The sequence below is a fragment of the Plecotus auritus genome (assembly GCF_963455305.1).
Source record: "Plecotus auritus genome assembly, chromosome: 5".
Classification (NCBI taxonomy): domain Eukaryota; kingdom Metazoa; phylum Chordata; class Mammalia; order Chiroptera; family Vespertilionidae; genus Plecotus; species Plecotus auritus.
In genome coordinates this window covers 110,822,630-110,839,262 of record NC_137776.1, presented here as the reverse complement: position 1 = coordinate 110,839,262, position 16,633 = coordinate 110,822,630, and positions in this window count along the sequence as shown.

The window sequence follows — 16,633 nt, the reverse complement described above, 5'->3', positions numbered from 1 at the left end:
AGCTGGACGTGGACCCCACGTTCCTGTCAGAAGTGCCACAGACTGGGATGCTGGAGAAATGAGAGAAAGGAAGGAGCAAGTCCCTCTGCCCATCTGCTGCTGCTCAGTCTTCCATAAGGTGCAGGAGGCCAACTATGGAGAGGCCCACACAGGGACCTCTGACACAAAGACATCTCCCAGCAGAGAGACAGAGAGACCTCTCCACAGAGACCTCTCTCACGGAGATGACATGCAGAGACACCTCCCAACAGAAAGATACACAGAGACCTCAGAGACACTGCCCAACAGAGAGACACAGAGACATCACAGAGACTCTCTCCACAGAGACCTCTCTCACAAGATATTACAGAGATTCTCTCCAGAGATACTGCCCAACAGAGACAACAAAGACCTCAGAGACACCTCCCCAAAGGCAACACACAGAGACCTCAGAGATACCACACAACAGAGACCTCCCACAAGACGACTGGCAGACACTCTCCACAGAGACCTCATACTAAAACCCCACACAAATGTCACAGAGACTTCCCAAAGATGCCTCCAACACAGACCTCACCCAGAGACAATACACAGGGGCCACATGTGGCCACAGAGATACCTCACAGAAAGACCTCACAGAGAGACTTCCTGTAGAGACAGGACACAGACTCCCACTGCCCCACAGAGACTTGGCACAGACCTCACATCCATGTGCCAGGATCCTGAGCATCACTGTGTCCTGCCTAGGGCATATGAACCCCTTAGCGAACTGGCAGCACCAAAGAGGTATCAGCTGTGCCCCCTTGAGGTCCTCGAGACACTTATTAGTATTACACTAAGTGGGGGTGTCTGCTTGGGGGAATGCTTGGGAATTTTTGTTCTTTTGTAGTATCATTGCCTCTGAACACGAAATTACAAATTCCCTCTGTAGATTTGTAAAATTAATTGTTCCACGGGTTTTCATTAGTTGGAGAATTGCAAATTTTAAAAACAACTAAAACATTGTCAGTCTCCAATGAGAGAAAATATCTTTCATCCGGTTTCAGTTACTGTCCAGCCAGATGCTGTCACTGTCACATTTTTACTCTGTTAGGGACAAGACCTGAATTTGACGTGACTTGTTTACTTTGGGACATCATAACAGTGCACAACAGATAGACTCTAGGAATGAAAGAAACCAGGAACAAGGCCTCTGGACTTCACACTCGCCTCCCAGGAGGCTAGCTTGCTAGCACAGCATCTTACACATTAACAGCTCGCACCAGATTTGTGGTGGTGGTTTTATTTTTTAACAAACTAACAGTCATGAGCATTTTTTACAAATAAGTCATATTCCTGGCAATATTCTTATATCATCTGGCAAAATTATACTTGTAAAGCATGTTATTCCTTAAAATGAAGCAATGCCCTCAGAAAATATTGCACATGTTCCAGGAAATTACAGTCCTGAAGTTCAGCTAACGTACTTAAAAGGATGACCTATTAGGATTTTATTTTCAAATAATTCTATGAAATGCGTATTTTCTAAGACAGCATGCATTGTGTAACAATTACAGAGCTGAAAAGGACGCATGCTTAAAAGGATGTTGAAATGTTACAAAACATATCACTGAGGCCACACTGAGACACCTACAGCCTCATGCTGAGGAAGGGCTGCTTACCATCTGAACGGAAGGCAGTGTCATTCCATCAACCTTTGTATTGTAAGAAATAATAACAGGCCTCACATACGTACCCAGCACTTTCTAAAGGGTGCACTCAGAGGAGACTCCATATTTCTCACTGCTAACAGGCAGCCAGGTGCCCTTGCCTTGGTAAAATCTCTTTTAATGACAGTTGTCAAGTGTGTGTCACTGGGTAAGTCTCCCAGAGGCTCCATCGGGAGGACGGCCTCGGGCCTTTCTCTAAGGGGAGCAGGGCTGACACCAGGGCTGTTTTGGCCTATTTATTTCAATGAAAAGTAATCCTGCTGTCAGTTCTCCATAATAACAAGTGTATAACTATCAATTTTTCTACTCCCTTAAGTCACTGAATCATAAAATGATGGAATATGGTCATGGTATCATCTAACATTCCACCGGATCTTTTTTACAGTGCAACATATGCTTGTTAAGTTTATTAATCAGAACAAAATGGGATCAACTGAGGGAAAGTTCATAGAGGAAAATATCTTTTCCAAGTTGACTATCTTAATGGGGTTCAAATAAGTGATTATTCTTTCATCGTTTGAATTAAAGTTAAGAATAAAAGATATATAGAGACAAGTGGGATTCAGTGATAGCAGTAAGAGGGAAGTTTATATCATTACAGGCCTACCTCAGGAAACAAGAGAAATCCCAAGTAAACAACCTAACATGACATCTTAAAGAACTAGAAAAAGAAGTTTATCTTTTAACAACCCAAAAGAAGAAAGGAAATAATAAAAATTAGAGCAGAATTAAATAAAATAGAGAACAAAAAGGCTATACAAAAAAAAATCAATAAAACAAAGAGCTGGTCCTTTGAAAAAATTAATAAAATTGATAACCCCCTGACTAGACTCACTAAAGAAAAAAGGGAAAAGACCAATATAAACAAAATCAGAAATGAGAGAGAAGTCACCACAGACATCACAGGTACACAAAGGATCATACTAGAATATTATGAAAGAGTATATGTCACCAAATTTAATAACCTAGAAAATATGAATAAGTTCCTAGAAATATATAATCTTTCTAGACTAAATCATGAAGAACTGGAAAATCTAAATACTAGTATACTTGCTGCTCCATCAAACATCGAGCATTAGTGAGGTAAGTTAGACATTGCCCTGCCTTTAGGGAGAAAGAAAGTTCACAGAAAATTTGAATATATGGTAACTATGGGTAGTATGGGAGCATGTGAGAAGGGCATCCAACCTGGAGGGGAAGCAAGGGAGGAAGAATGTTGTCAGAAAAGACTTTTTAAAGAGATGATAACTGAACAGGGTCTTGAAATTTGAACTGGAGGGGACCAAGCAAAGTGTAGGGAATGATAGTACAAAAGTAAGTAAATGGCATAGAGGGTGGCACATGCAACTGCTGGGCGGGTATAAAGAGAGAGGAGGTAGGAGAGGATTCAGTTATGTGGTGCCTTGTTATGACGGGCCATTTATGCCAAGCCAAAGAGTTTGCATCCTTTGGCCACTGGTATCCATTCCTTTGTTGCTTTGGGAGGAGTTATTTTACCTTGTGTGCAGTCTTGGTGGCATTCTTAATTTAAACACCCTCTGCTACCCCAGTGGATGGATGGGCAGTTGACTCAAGCTAAGCCAATTGAAACATCACCAAGTGTGAGAGGGAAAGTAGTTAAGGAGAATATGGAAACATCTTCATTAGAGAGAAAGTGTTGGGGGTTTCTTTGGGTCGTGAAAAGACGAGGAGATTGGATGGAAAGCCAAACCCAGGGTAGAGATGATGTGTGATGCTTTCCTATAGCCTGGATTCTTGATACTTTATTTTCACATCTCATAACTGGATATAAATACTGTATTTTCTTGCCCAGCTGGTGTGACTCAGTGGTTGAGCATTGACCTATGAACCAGGAGATCACGGTTCAATTCCTGGTCAGGGCACATGCCCAGGTTGTGGGCTCAGTCCCCAGTGTGGGGCATGAAGGAGGCAGGGGATTGATGATTCTCATCATTGATGTTTCTATCTCTCTTCCCCTCTATTTTATTCTCAATAAAAATATATTTTTTTAAAATTAAGTAAATAAATACTGTATTTTTTCACTGGAAATATGTACTCTATAGTTATTGTAACTATATTTTTATTGATTTCAGAAAGGAAGGGAGATGGAGAGAGAGATAGAAACATTAATGATGACAGGGAATCATTGATCAGCTGCTTCCAGCACCAGGGATTGAACCCACAACCTGGGCATGTGCCCTGACTGGGAATCAAACTGTGACCTCCTGGTTCATAAGTCAACACCCATTCACTGATCCACACCAGCTGGTCTGTAACCAGATTTTCTAATCAAAAGTTAAATACTTAGTGTTTTAAATCAGCACTGTTATGGAAAATTCAGACTAGGTAAACATCATTCCTCTATGACCGTTTGGATGGGGTGTTCTATTAAAAAATTTTTTTAGTAATATGTGCAAAAACACTGTCCAATTTTACTCTTATCCCATGTTCACCTAACAACCTTTGTGAAGTTTCAACCCAAGAACAAAAATGTTTCCAGTAGAAAAAAATTTTCTGTGTTATTTATGTTATATGAGAATTCTACATACCTGGTGGATATCTTGAGACCACACCAAAGCACCACCCAACTAGTGCCAGAAAGAAAGCACCAAAAGGGTGAAATTGGCAGTCACCAGCCATGCTAAAACGAATCCTGCTCACAAGGTCAGGCTCCGCACAACAGCTGACTGCTGTAGTGATGACCAGTCTTTATAACCAGTAAACCTGAGGGTCAGTCTCACCAACTGATGTGCCAACAGCAATCAGGGTGCAACTAGAGCAGGAGAGCACACAAAATCCACAATGGTACATTGCTGGGGCACCTGCTTGGAAAATCAGGGAGACTGTGCCACTGGACCTCACAGGACACCTACCACATAAAGCCACTCTGCCAAGACTGGGAAACATAGCAGGTCTACCCAATACATAGAAACAAACACAGGGAGGCAACCAAAATGAGGAGACAAAGAAATATGTCCCAAATGAAAGAACAGGACAAATTTCCAGAAAAGAACTCAATAAAATGAAGTCAAGCAACTTATGGGATACAGAGTTAAAAACACTGGTTATAAGGATGCTGAATGAACTTAGGGGAAGAACAGATTATATCAGTGAGAACTTTAACAAAGAGATAGGAAATATACAAAAAGGAGATAGAAAATATAATAAAGAACCAGTCAGAAATGAAGGGTACATACACTGAAATGAAGAATACTGGAGTCAATCAAGAGCAGATTAGATGAAATGGAGGATCAAATCAACAATTTATAAGTCAAGGTAGTAAAAAACACCCAATCAGAACAGCAAGAAGAAAAAGGAATCCAAAATAAAATAAAATAAATTTTAAGTGGGTAGTTTCACGAATGTTTGGGACAAATCAAGTGTTGTCCAAGGGTAAAAGAGGGAGAAGAGACAGAGCAAGTGATTGAAATGTACTTGCAGTAATAGTGATGGAAAGCTTCCCTAAACTGGTGAAGGAAATAAACATACAAGTCCAGGAAGCACAGAGAGTCCTAAACAAGATGAACCCACCCTAGCTGGTTTGGCTCAGTGGATAGAGCATCGGCCTGAGGACTGAAGGGTCCTGGGTTTGATTCTGGTCAAGGGCACATGCCCAGGTTGCAGGCTCGACCACCAACAGGGGACATGCAGGATACACCCAATCAATAATTCTCTCTCATCATTGATGTTTCTATCTCTCTCTTCCTCTCCCTTCCTCTCTGAAATCAATAAAAATATATATTTTTAAAAAGATGAACCCAAAGAGGCCCACACCAAGAAACCTCATAAATAAAATGGCAAAAGTTAAAGACAAAGAGAGAACATGAAAAGCAGCAAGAGAAAAACAATTTGTTATGTAAAAAGGAGCTCCCTCCCATAAGACTGTTAGCTGATTTCCCAACAGAAACTTTGCAGGTCAGAAGGCATTGGCACCAAATGTTCAAAGTGATGAAAAGTAAGAACCTTAAACCAAGGTTACTATACTCAGTAAGGCTACCATATATAATCAAATGAAAGATAAAGAATATGCCAGCCAAGAAAATACTGAAGAATTTACAAGAAATATTAAAGGGACTTTTTTAAGAAGAAGAAGGAAAATAAAAAATATGAATAAGAAAATATCGCAAAGAAAATATTCTCATTGACAAAGGAAAACACATAATAAAAGCAGTGAATCAACCAACATTAAAGTTTCTACAAAGGTTAAAATGTAAGAGTAGGAAGATCATATGTAAATACAGCAGTAAATTAAGGAATATACACACACACCATATAAACATGGAGAGGAATTGAAGCACAACACTACAGAAAGTCAACAACATTCAACAGAAGAGAGAAAGAGGGTAACAAAGGAACAAGAGACGACCCATATATTTGCTGTCTACAAGAGACCCACCTCAGAGCAAAGGATTCACACAGACTGAGAGTAAAGGGATGGAAAAACATTTTTCAGGCAAATGGAAATGAGAAAAAAGCTGGGGTTGCGATACTTACATCTGATAAAATAGACATCAAAGTAAAGGCCATAATAAGAGATAAGGAAGGCCACTACATAATACTAAAGGGAGCAATTCAACAAGAAGATATAACTCTGGTAAACATATATGCACCCAATACAGGAGCACCCAATACATAAAAAATCTCCTGGAAGATAACAAGGGAGAGATTGACAACATTACCATCATAGTAGGAGACTTTAATACACCACTGACATCACTGGATAAATTCTCTAGACAAAAAATCAGCAAAGAAACAGCAATTCTAAATGACACACTAGATCAGATGGACCTAATTAACATCTTCAGAGCATTTCACCCCAAAGCCACGGAATATACGTTCTTTTCAAGTGCACATGGGACATTTTCAAAAATAGACCACATATCGGGTCACAGCAAAGTTTCCCCAAATTCAAAAAGATTGAAATCATATCAAGCATTTTTTCAGACCACAATGGTATAATATTAGAAATAAACTACAATAAAAACATTCCAAAAAATTCAAACACTTGGAAGCTGAATAGCATGCTACTAAACAATGATTGGGTTATCAATGAGATCAAAGAAGAAATTAAAAACATCCTGGAGACTAATGACAATAAAAACACAACATTGCAAATCCTATGGGACACAATGAAAGCAGTCCTGAGAGGGAAGTTTATAGCTCTACAGGCCTACCTCAAAAAAACAAGAAAAAATGGTAATCATATAACTCAACAACTCAAAGAATTAGAAAGAGAGCAACAAGAAAAGCCCACAGTGAGCAGAAGGAAGGAAATAATAAAGATCAGAGCAGAAATGAATGACATAGAGACCAAAAAAAATAATACAAAAGATCAACAAAACCAAGAGCTGGTTCTTTGAAAGGATAAACAAGATTGATGAACCTCTAGCCAAGTTCACCAAGAAGCAAAGAAAGAGGACCCAAATAAACAAAATCAGAAATGAAAGAAGTGAAATAACAACAGAACCCACAGAAATACAAAGGATTGTTTAAAAATACGATGAACAACTCTATTCTAACAAACTAGACAACCTAGAGGAAATGGACACATTCCTAGAAAAATACAACCTTCCAAAACTCACTCAGGAAGATTCTAAAAATCTCAATAGGCCAATAACTATGGAAGAAATTGAAGCAGTCATCAAAAAGCTTCCGGCAAACAAAAGCCCAGGCCCAGACAGCTTCAGAGGGGAGTTTTACCAAACATTCAAGAAAGAACTAAAACCTATCCTCCTCAGACTACTCCAAAAACATTCAAGATGAAGGAATACTTCCAAGCTCATTCTATGAAGCCAGCATCACCCTAATACCAAAACCAGATAAAGACAACACAATGAAAGAGAATTACAGGCCAATATCCCTCATGAACATAGATGACAAAATCCTCAACAAAATTCTAGCAAATCAAATCCAGCAGTACATCAGAATGATCATACACCATGACCAAGTAGGATTTATCATGAGGATGCAAGGATGGTACAATATCTGCAAATCAATAAACATGATACATCACATAAACAAATTGAGAGATAAAAACCACATAGTCATATCAATTGATGCAGAAAAAGCATTTGACAAAATTCAACACTCTTTCTTGATAAAAACTCTCAGCAAGGTGCGAATAGAAGGATCATACCTTAACATAATAAAAAGCCATATATGACAAAACTACAGCCAACATCATACTCAATGGGCAAAAACTAAAACCATTTTCCTTAAGAACAGGAACAAGACAGGGATGCCCACTCTCACCACTCCTGTTCAACATAGTGCTGGAAGTACTAGCCATTGCGATCAGACAAGAAGGAGAAATAAAAGGCATCCAAAATGGAAAAGAAGTAGTAAAACTGTCCTTATTTGCAGATGACATGATACTGTACATAGAAAACCCCAAAGACTTCATAAAAAAATTATTAGACTTAATAAATGAATTCAGCAATTTAGCAGGATACAAAATTAACACCAAGAAATTTATGGCATTTCTATACACCAATAATGAACTTACAGAAAGAGAGACTAAAAAAGCAATCCCATTTACCATCGCACCAAAAAAATTAAGATACCTAGGAATAAACTTAACTAAGGAGGTAAAAGACCTATACGTGGAAAACTACAGGACACTGAAAAAAGAGATAGAGGAAGACATAAACAGATGGAAGAACATAACATGTTCATGGATTGGTAGAATCAACATCATCAAAATGTCCATACTACCCAAAGCAATCTATAAATTCAATGCACTTCCCATTAAAATACCAATGGCATATTTCACAGACCTAGAACGAACCTTCAAAAAATTCATCTGGAATAAAAAAAAAAGACCCCGAATAGCTGCAGCAATCCCGAGAAAGAAGAACAAAGTAGGGGGGATCTCAATACCAGATATCAAGCTGTATTACAAAGCCACTGTTCTTAAAACAGCCTGGTACTGGCACAAGAACAGACATATAGATCAATGGAATAGAATAGAGAACCCAGAAATCGACCCAAACCACTATGCCCAATTAATATTTCACAAAGGAGGCATGAACACACAATGGAATCAAGACATTCTCTTCAAGAAATGGTGTTGGGAAAATTGGACAGATACATGCAAAAAAATGAAACTAGATCACCAACTTTCACCATACACAAAAATAAACTCAAAATGGATAAACGACTTAAACATAAGACGGGAAACCATAAAAATACTAGAGGAATCCACAGGCAGAAAAATCTCAGACATATGCCAGAGGAACTTCTTCACTGATACTGCTCCTAGGGCAATGGAAACTAAAGATAAAATAAACAAATGGGACTACATCAAAATAAAAAGCTTTTGTACAGCAAAGGAAACCATCAATAAAACAACAAGAAAGCCTACTGCATGGGAGAACATATTTGACAATGATATCAACGATAAGGGTTTAATCTCCAACATTTACAGAGAACTCATACAACTTAACAAAAAGAAGATAAACAACCCAATCAAAAAATGGGCAACTGATCTAAATAGACACTTTTCAAGAGAAGACAGAAGGAAGGCCAAGAGACATATGAAAACCTGCTCAAAGTCACTAATCATCAGAGAGATGCAAATCAAAACAACAATGCGGTACCATTTCACACCTTTCAGAATGGCTATCATCAACAAATCAACAAACGACAAGTACTGGCGAGGATGTGGAGAAAGAGGAACCCTCTTGCACTCCTGGTGGGAATGCAGACTGGTGCAGCCACTGTGGAGAACAGTATGGAGTTTCCCCAAAAAACTAAAAATGGAACTCCCATTTGACCCAGTGATCCCACATCTAGGAATATATCCCAAGAAACTAGAAACACCAATCAGAAAGGATATATGCACCCCTATGTTCATAGCAGCACAATTCACCATAGCTAAGATTTGGAAACAGCCTAAGTGCCCATCAGTGGATGAGTGGATTAAAAAAACTATGGTACATCTACACAATGGAATACTACGCTTCTATAAAAACGAAGGAATTCTTACCATTTGCAGCAGCATGGATGAAACTGGAGAGCATTATGCTAAGTGAAATAAGCCAGGCAGAGAAAGATAAATATCACATGATCTCACTGATTTGTGGAATATAATGAATGGCATAGACTGATGAACAAGAACAGATCCAGAGACTGAGAAACATCGATCAGAACCTCAAACCTCAGGGATGGAGGAGGTAGGTGGGAGTAAGGGGGAGATATCAACCAAGGGACTTGTGCGCATGCATATGAGCCTAATCAATGGACACAGACAACAGGGGCATGAGTGGGGGGTGTGGGGTAATGGGGGAATAAGGACACATGTATAAAAATAATAATATAAAAAAATAATTTAAAAAATAGAAAAGTAATTGCGAGGTAACCAGAATCCCAAGAACGCCTGAGAATGTCTTTCTTGCCATGCTAGCAGTCATCAGCTGTATGGTAATATTACCTGGGGAAAATGGGGAAGTATTTTGGACTTATGTTCCTGACCCTTCATGGGCAAGAGGCCTTACGTGGGCTGATCCCCTGCCTAATGTAGTCACCAATAATATCAAACACCTTGGTCATCCAGGAGGACCATGGGTGGGGCAAGGAAGTACAATTACACAGGGGTCGCCACCCAGCTTCCCTTTTGTATGACACAAAATCAAACCACTGCTCCAAATTAAAGAGAGTTTCTGGCTTGTGTGGACACCAAAGGATGGGACTATCACTACTTGCTCCTGGGAGAGGTGCAGAAAATGTAACTAAGATCTTGTCTATACAAAAAGAAATTGACAACCAGTTTGAAATGGAATTGCCATGGCCTAGAGCAAAGAATATCCTTATATGATATTATTCTACAATGTCATTATAATTTTTTCCAGATTTGTATTACTCCCATTACCTATAATAGTACCTCGAACCCTTGGGAGTCAATAAAAAATCATATTTTTGGTGCTTGGAGACAAAGGTAACACAACTCTTGATATTTTAGAATTACAACAGCATAATGTACAATTATCCCAAACAAACTTACAAACTAATTCTTTGAATGTCTGGCAGCAATTTAAAAAGGACATGAAAGGATTTAATCCCTTCCACTGTGTAGAGGGCCCCCTGGGAAGGCACATGAGCATTCTATATTGGCCTCTCTTGCCCTTTTGGACAAGAGGGACCTTCTTCTCACAATCCAATTGCCCACATCTGTTGCCTGTGCTTTCTGTTCATGCTGAGGTTGAAGCCTTGTGGTGGCTGGTACCATGGATCTGTCTCTCACCCAGTGGGGTGAGCTGGGCCCTCCCTGGAGAAGAAACCTGGGTTCCCCAAGATATGTGATCAGTGTCGGGGCCCCGCCAGTAGGCGAGGGAATCCCAAGGCAGGTGCTGGGCATGGAGGCCACGAGGGCATAGGCTACCAAGGAGACAGAACTGAACCTCACATCACCCTGCTTGGCCCTGGAGGATGACTGGTTAGCCAGAGACAGGTAAGATTCCTCAGGGAAGGAACATCTAAGACAGGCACAGTTGCAGAGGGGCCATCAGGAGAGAACTTGGGGGTCAACAGAGGTGGGGCATAGACCCTCACCCCCCCAACTTTGCAGGGGCCTGAACCCTCACCCTTCTGAGGGAGGTCTCCTGCCCCCATGGCTGCTTCGCTTCCCATGCCCAGCTCAAATCAGGACCCAGGTAACAGACAGAGACTTGGCCGACAGCAGCTGCCCTCTCACAGCAACAAGACTTGTTTGAGTTGTCTTGTACCCATGGTGTGTGGGGAAGGGTTTTTGGTATCTAAATCCAGCCTAGATAAGAAACCAAGATGGCGGCATAGGTAAGCACCTAAACTGCTGCCTCGCACAACAATTTCAAAACTACAACTAAAAGACAGAACGGACACCATCCAGAACCACAGGAAGACTGGCTGAGTGGAAATTCTACAACTAGAAGGAAAGAGAAAAGCTCATAGAGAATTGGAGGTACGGCAAAGGGTCTTTGTGCACGCAGAGAGGAAGGGCGGCTGAGAGCCTGGCTGACTTTCTCTGGCGGAAGGGGGAAGGAAGCCCCCGACCACACTGAACCTCAGTTCTGACTGCACTGAACCCCAGTCCTGGGCGAAACCCCGTGGACCCAGGCTCATACAGGGGGAGTCTGGACTGTCAGGTAGAGAGAAAGGCACACGGAGACTCACTCGGAGACCCGGGGGAGACCCGAGGGAGACATGGCGGGCAGGGTCTGAAGGAACACGCGACAGTGTGCACAAAGGCTGCGGAGGTTGCCACAGGCTTTCCCTAGCAGAAGGGAGTCGGAAGCTCCTGACTGCACTGAACCGCAGTTCTGACTGCACTGAACCCCAGTTCCAGGCGAGCCTCTGGGGACCCATGCTCTTACGGGGAAATCTGGACTCTCGGGCGGAGACTCGGGAGCCGGGGAAGGCAGAGGCCTGGAGGCGCGTGCACGCAAGGGCAAGGCTGACTGAAAGCCAAGACTGTCTGCTACGCCCTGAGACTCCACCCCATCCAAGCTGAGCACAGAGGCTATTGCAATTTGGCAAGTCTAATCCTATAAGGCTGTCTCCAGCACCGAACTTCTCCCAGCATAGACACAGCTGATCCTCACAGCCAACTGGCCTAGAGGTCAATTCCTCCCAGTGATACCAACAACTATCAAGACTTAACTACAGGAGGAGAAACCAAGATGGTGGCATAGGTAAGCACCTAAACTGCTCCCTCGCACAACAATTTCAAAACTACAACTAAAAGACAGAACGGACACCATCCAGAACCACAGGAAAGCTGGCTGAGTGAAAATTCTACAACTAGAAGGAAAGAGAAAAGCTCACAGTGAATTGGAGGTACAGCAAAGGGTCTTTGTGCGCGCAGAGAGGAAGGGCGGCTGAGAGCCTGGCTGACTTTCTCTGGCGGAAGGGGGAAGGAAGCCCCCGATTGCACTGAACCTCAGTTCTGACTGCACTGAACCCCAGTTCTGGGCGAGCCTCTGGGGACCCACGCTCTTATGGGGGGAGTCTGGACTCTTGGGCGGAGACCCAGGAGCCGGGGAAGGCAGAGGTCTGAAGACGCGAGCATGCCAGTGCACACAAAGGAAGCGGAGGTTGCCACAGGCTTTCCCTAGTGGAAGGGAGTCAGAGGCTCCTGACTGCACTGAGCCCCAGTTCTGACTGCAGTGAACCCCAGTTCCAGGTGAGCCCCTGGGGACCCACGCTCTTGTGGGGGGAGTCTGGACTCTCGGGCGGAGACTCGGGAGCCGGGGAAGGCAGAGGTCTGAAGGCGCGCATGTGCACGCAAGGGCAAGGCTGACAGGAAGCCAAGACCGAGACTCCACCCCATCCAAGCTGAGCACAGAGGCTATTGCAATTTGGCAAGTCTAATCCTATAAGGCTGTCTCCAGCACCGAACTTCTCCCAGCATAGACACAGCTGATCCTTACAGCCAACTGGCCTGGAGGTCAATTCTTCCCAGTGATACCAACAACAATCAAGACTTAATTACAACAAGGCTGTACACACAGTCCACAAAGGGGTGCACCAAGAGTGTCCACCTCAGGTTAACTGGGGAGGCAGACCCACTGGGCCATATTGGAAACCTAGCACACAAATATACCGTACCAACTCAGGGAAGCAGTGAACATGCGGCGTCAAAGAATCAGATCACAAATGAAAGAAATGGAGGAAAAAAAAACGACTGGATATAGAATTCAAAACCACGGTTATAAGGCTTTTCAAGAATATCCTAGAAAAGGCCAATAAATATAACGAGACCCTCGAAGATATGAAAAAGGACCAACTAGAAATTAAACATACACTGACTGAAATAAAAAATATTATACAGAGACCCAAAAACAGACAAGAGGAACACAAAAATCAAGTCAAAGAATTGAAATACAAAGAAGCAAAAAACACTCAACCGAAAAAGCAAAAAGCAAAAAAAAAAATCCAAAAAGTTGAAGATGGTGTAAGAAGACTCTGGGACAACTTCAAGCGTACCAACATCAGAATTATGGGGGTGCCAGAAGAAGAGAGAGAGCAAGATACTGAAAACCTATTTGAAGAAATAATGACCGAAAACTTCCCCCACCTGGTGAAAGAAATAGACTTACAAGTCCAGGAAGCACACAGAACCCCAAACAAAAGGAATCCAAAGAGGACCACACCAAGACACATCATAATTAAAATGCCAAGAGCAAAAGACAAAGAGAGAATATTAAAAGCAGCAAGAGAAAAACAGTTAGTTACCTACAAGGGAGCACCCATACGACTGTCATCTGATTTCTCAACAGAAACTATGCAGACCAGACCGGTTTGGCAAGAAATTTTCAATGTGATGAATAGCAAGAACCTACAACCAAGATTACTCTACCCAGCAAAGCTATCATTCAGAATTGAAGGGCAGATAAAAAGCTTCACAGATAAGAAAAAGCTAAAGGAGTTCATCACCACCAAACCAGTATTATATGAAATGCTGAAAGGTATTCTTAAAGAAGAGGAAGAAGAAAAAAGTAAAGATAAAAACTATGAACAACAAATACATATCTATCAACAAGTGAACCTAAAAATCAAGTGAATTAAAAACCTGAGGAACAGAATAATCTGGTGAATATAATAGAATCAGGAGCATAGAAAGGGAGTGGGCTGATAATTCTCAGGGGGAAAGGGGTGTGGGGGGTTCATGAAGAGACTGGACAAAAATCATTCACCTATGGATGAGGACAGTGGCGGGGAGGTAAGGGCAGAAGATGGGGTGGGGACTGGGTGGAGGGGGCTATGGGGGGAAAAAGGAGAAACAATTGTTATAATCTGAATAAAGATTTATTAAAATAAAAAAAATAAAGTGTTAACTAAAATTTTTATTGGTAGTTCATCTCATGGTAAAATTGCATAACATGTAATGAACCTCAAGCAGTCATATTTTAGTGCAAAAAATTAAAATTTAAAAGCTATCAAGCCGAAACCGGTTTGGCTCAGTGGATAGAACATAGGCCTGCGGACTGAAGGGTCCCATGTTCGATTCCGGTCAAGGGCACGTACCTTGGTTGCAGGCACATCCCCAGTAGGAGGTGTGCAGGAGGCAGCTGGTCGATGTCTCTCTCTCATCGATGTTTCTAACTCTCTATCCCTCTCTCTTCCTCTCTGTAAAAAAATCAATAAAATATATTTTTTAAAAAAAAGCTATCAAGACTACATTATAAAATTTCCAAAAGCCTCCTAATATTTAAATAAAAAAGGGGGGGATAGTAGAAGAATATCATGTAAGGAAAAATATCCTGTCAGTAAATTATATCTAGAACATTTTTACTTTAGAAAATTAACTTTCATTTGTAATGCTAACAGCAAGACACCCATGAAAAACACACATGGTGTCAAAACAAGCCAAAGGAAAATTGTTGGGGCAAAAAATGAAAAAGGATCCCAAGTCAAATTTATAGAAAAGATTCCTTTATTAACTTTTGGTCGAGAATATGTTTGTATATTTTCAGAAAACAACTCCAAGACCATGTGGAATCCTGCAACAGAGAGGAATTGAAAGGACTGCTCCAGCCATGAAGACAGAAGAGAAACAGTCCAGAGATGGAAGATGCTGACGACGCCTTGCCATACTAGCAGTCAGCAGCTATGCATCACTACAGGTTTCCCAGGACCAAACCAGAGAGGGTCGGACCTGCGTTACCACCATTTGTCCACCATCCAGAACTGAAATATCATTGCTGACATATACACATAAGGAACTGTTTGACATTGAAATTGGGACTCAAAAGAACTGTTGGCCCAGAAAGAAACTCACTACAGACTGATTCATTTGCCTCTCAGCAATACCATTATTGCTTATCTCATTTTCGGTTCTTATAAGTGTATTTCTAGTATCACATGATCTCACCCATCTAGGGGAAATAATGAACAACATAAACTGATGAATAAAAACAGACCTGGAGACAGGGAAGCATCAATGAGACTGTCAAACCTCAGAGGGAAGGTAGGGGAGGGTGGGGGTAAAGGGGAGAGATCAACCAAAGGACTTGTATGTATGCATATAAGCCTAACCAGTGGTCATGGACAACAGAGGGGGGGGGCATGCATGGGGAGGAGTTTGGGATGGGAATGAGGGGATGAGGACAAATATGTGATACCTTAATCAATAAAGAAATTAAATTAAAAAATAAAATAAAATAAAATAAGGAACAAGAGAACTACAAGAACAATCAGAAAACAAGTAATAAAATGGCAATAATTATATACCTATCATTAATTAATTTAAATGTAAATGGCTTAAATGCTCCAATCAAAAGACAAATGGATAAAAAAGTGGTACATATATACAATAGAATATTGCTTGGCCATAAAATAGTGAAATCTTACTATTTGTGACTACATGGATGGACCCATAGAATATTATGCTAAGTGAAATAATTCAGACAGAGAAAGACAAATGCCATATGATTTAACTTATATGTCCAATCTAGAAACAAAATAAACAAACAAACAAAACAAAAGTAAATTCATGGATACAGAGAACAAACAAATAGTTACCAGATCAAAGGGGGATTTTGGAGGTAGGTGGAAAAGGTGAATGGATTAAAACTTACAAATTGACATTTAAAAATCAGTCATGGTGATATAGAGTGCATCTCAGGGAATATAGTCAATAATCCTACCTAATAAAAGAATAATATGCAAACTGACGGTCACTCCAACACACAAGATGGCTGCCCCCATGTGGCCAAAGATGGCTTCCCCCATGTGGACACAAGATAGTCTCCACAAGATGGCCAGCAGGGGAGGGAAGTTGGGAGGGACCAGGCCAGCAGGGGAGGGCAGTTGTGGGCTATCAGGCCAGCAGGGGAGGGCAGTTAGGGGTGACCAGGCTGGCAGAGGAAGGAAGTTGGGGGTGACTGGGCCTGCAGGGAAGAGCAGTTGGGGGATCCCAGGTCTGCAGGGGAGAGCAGTTGTGGGGGGGGGGGACCAGGCCTGCAGGG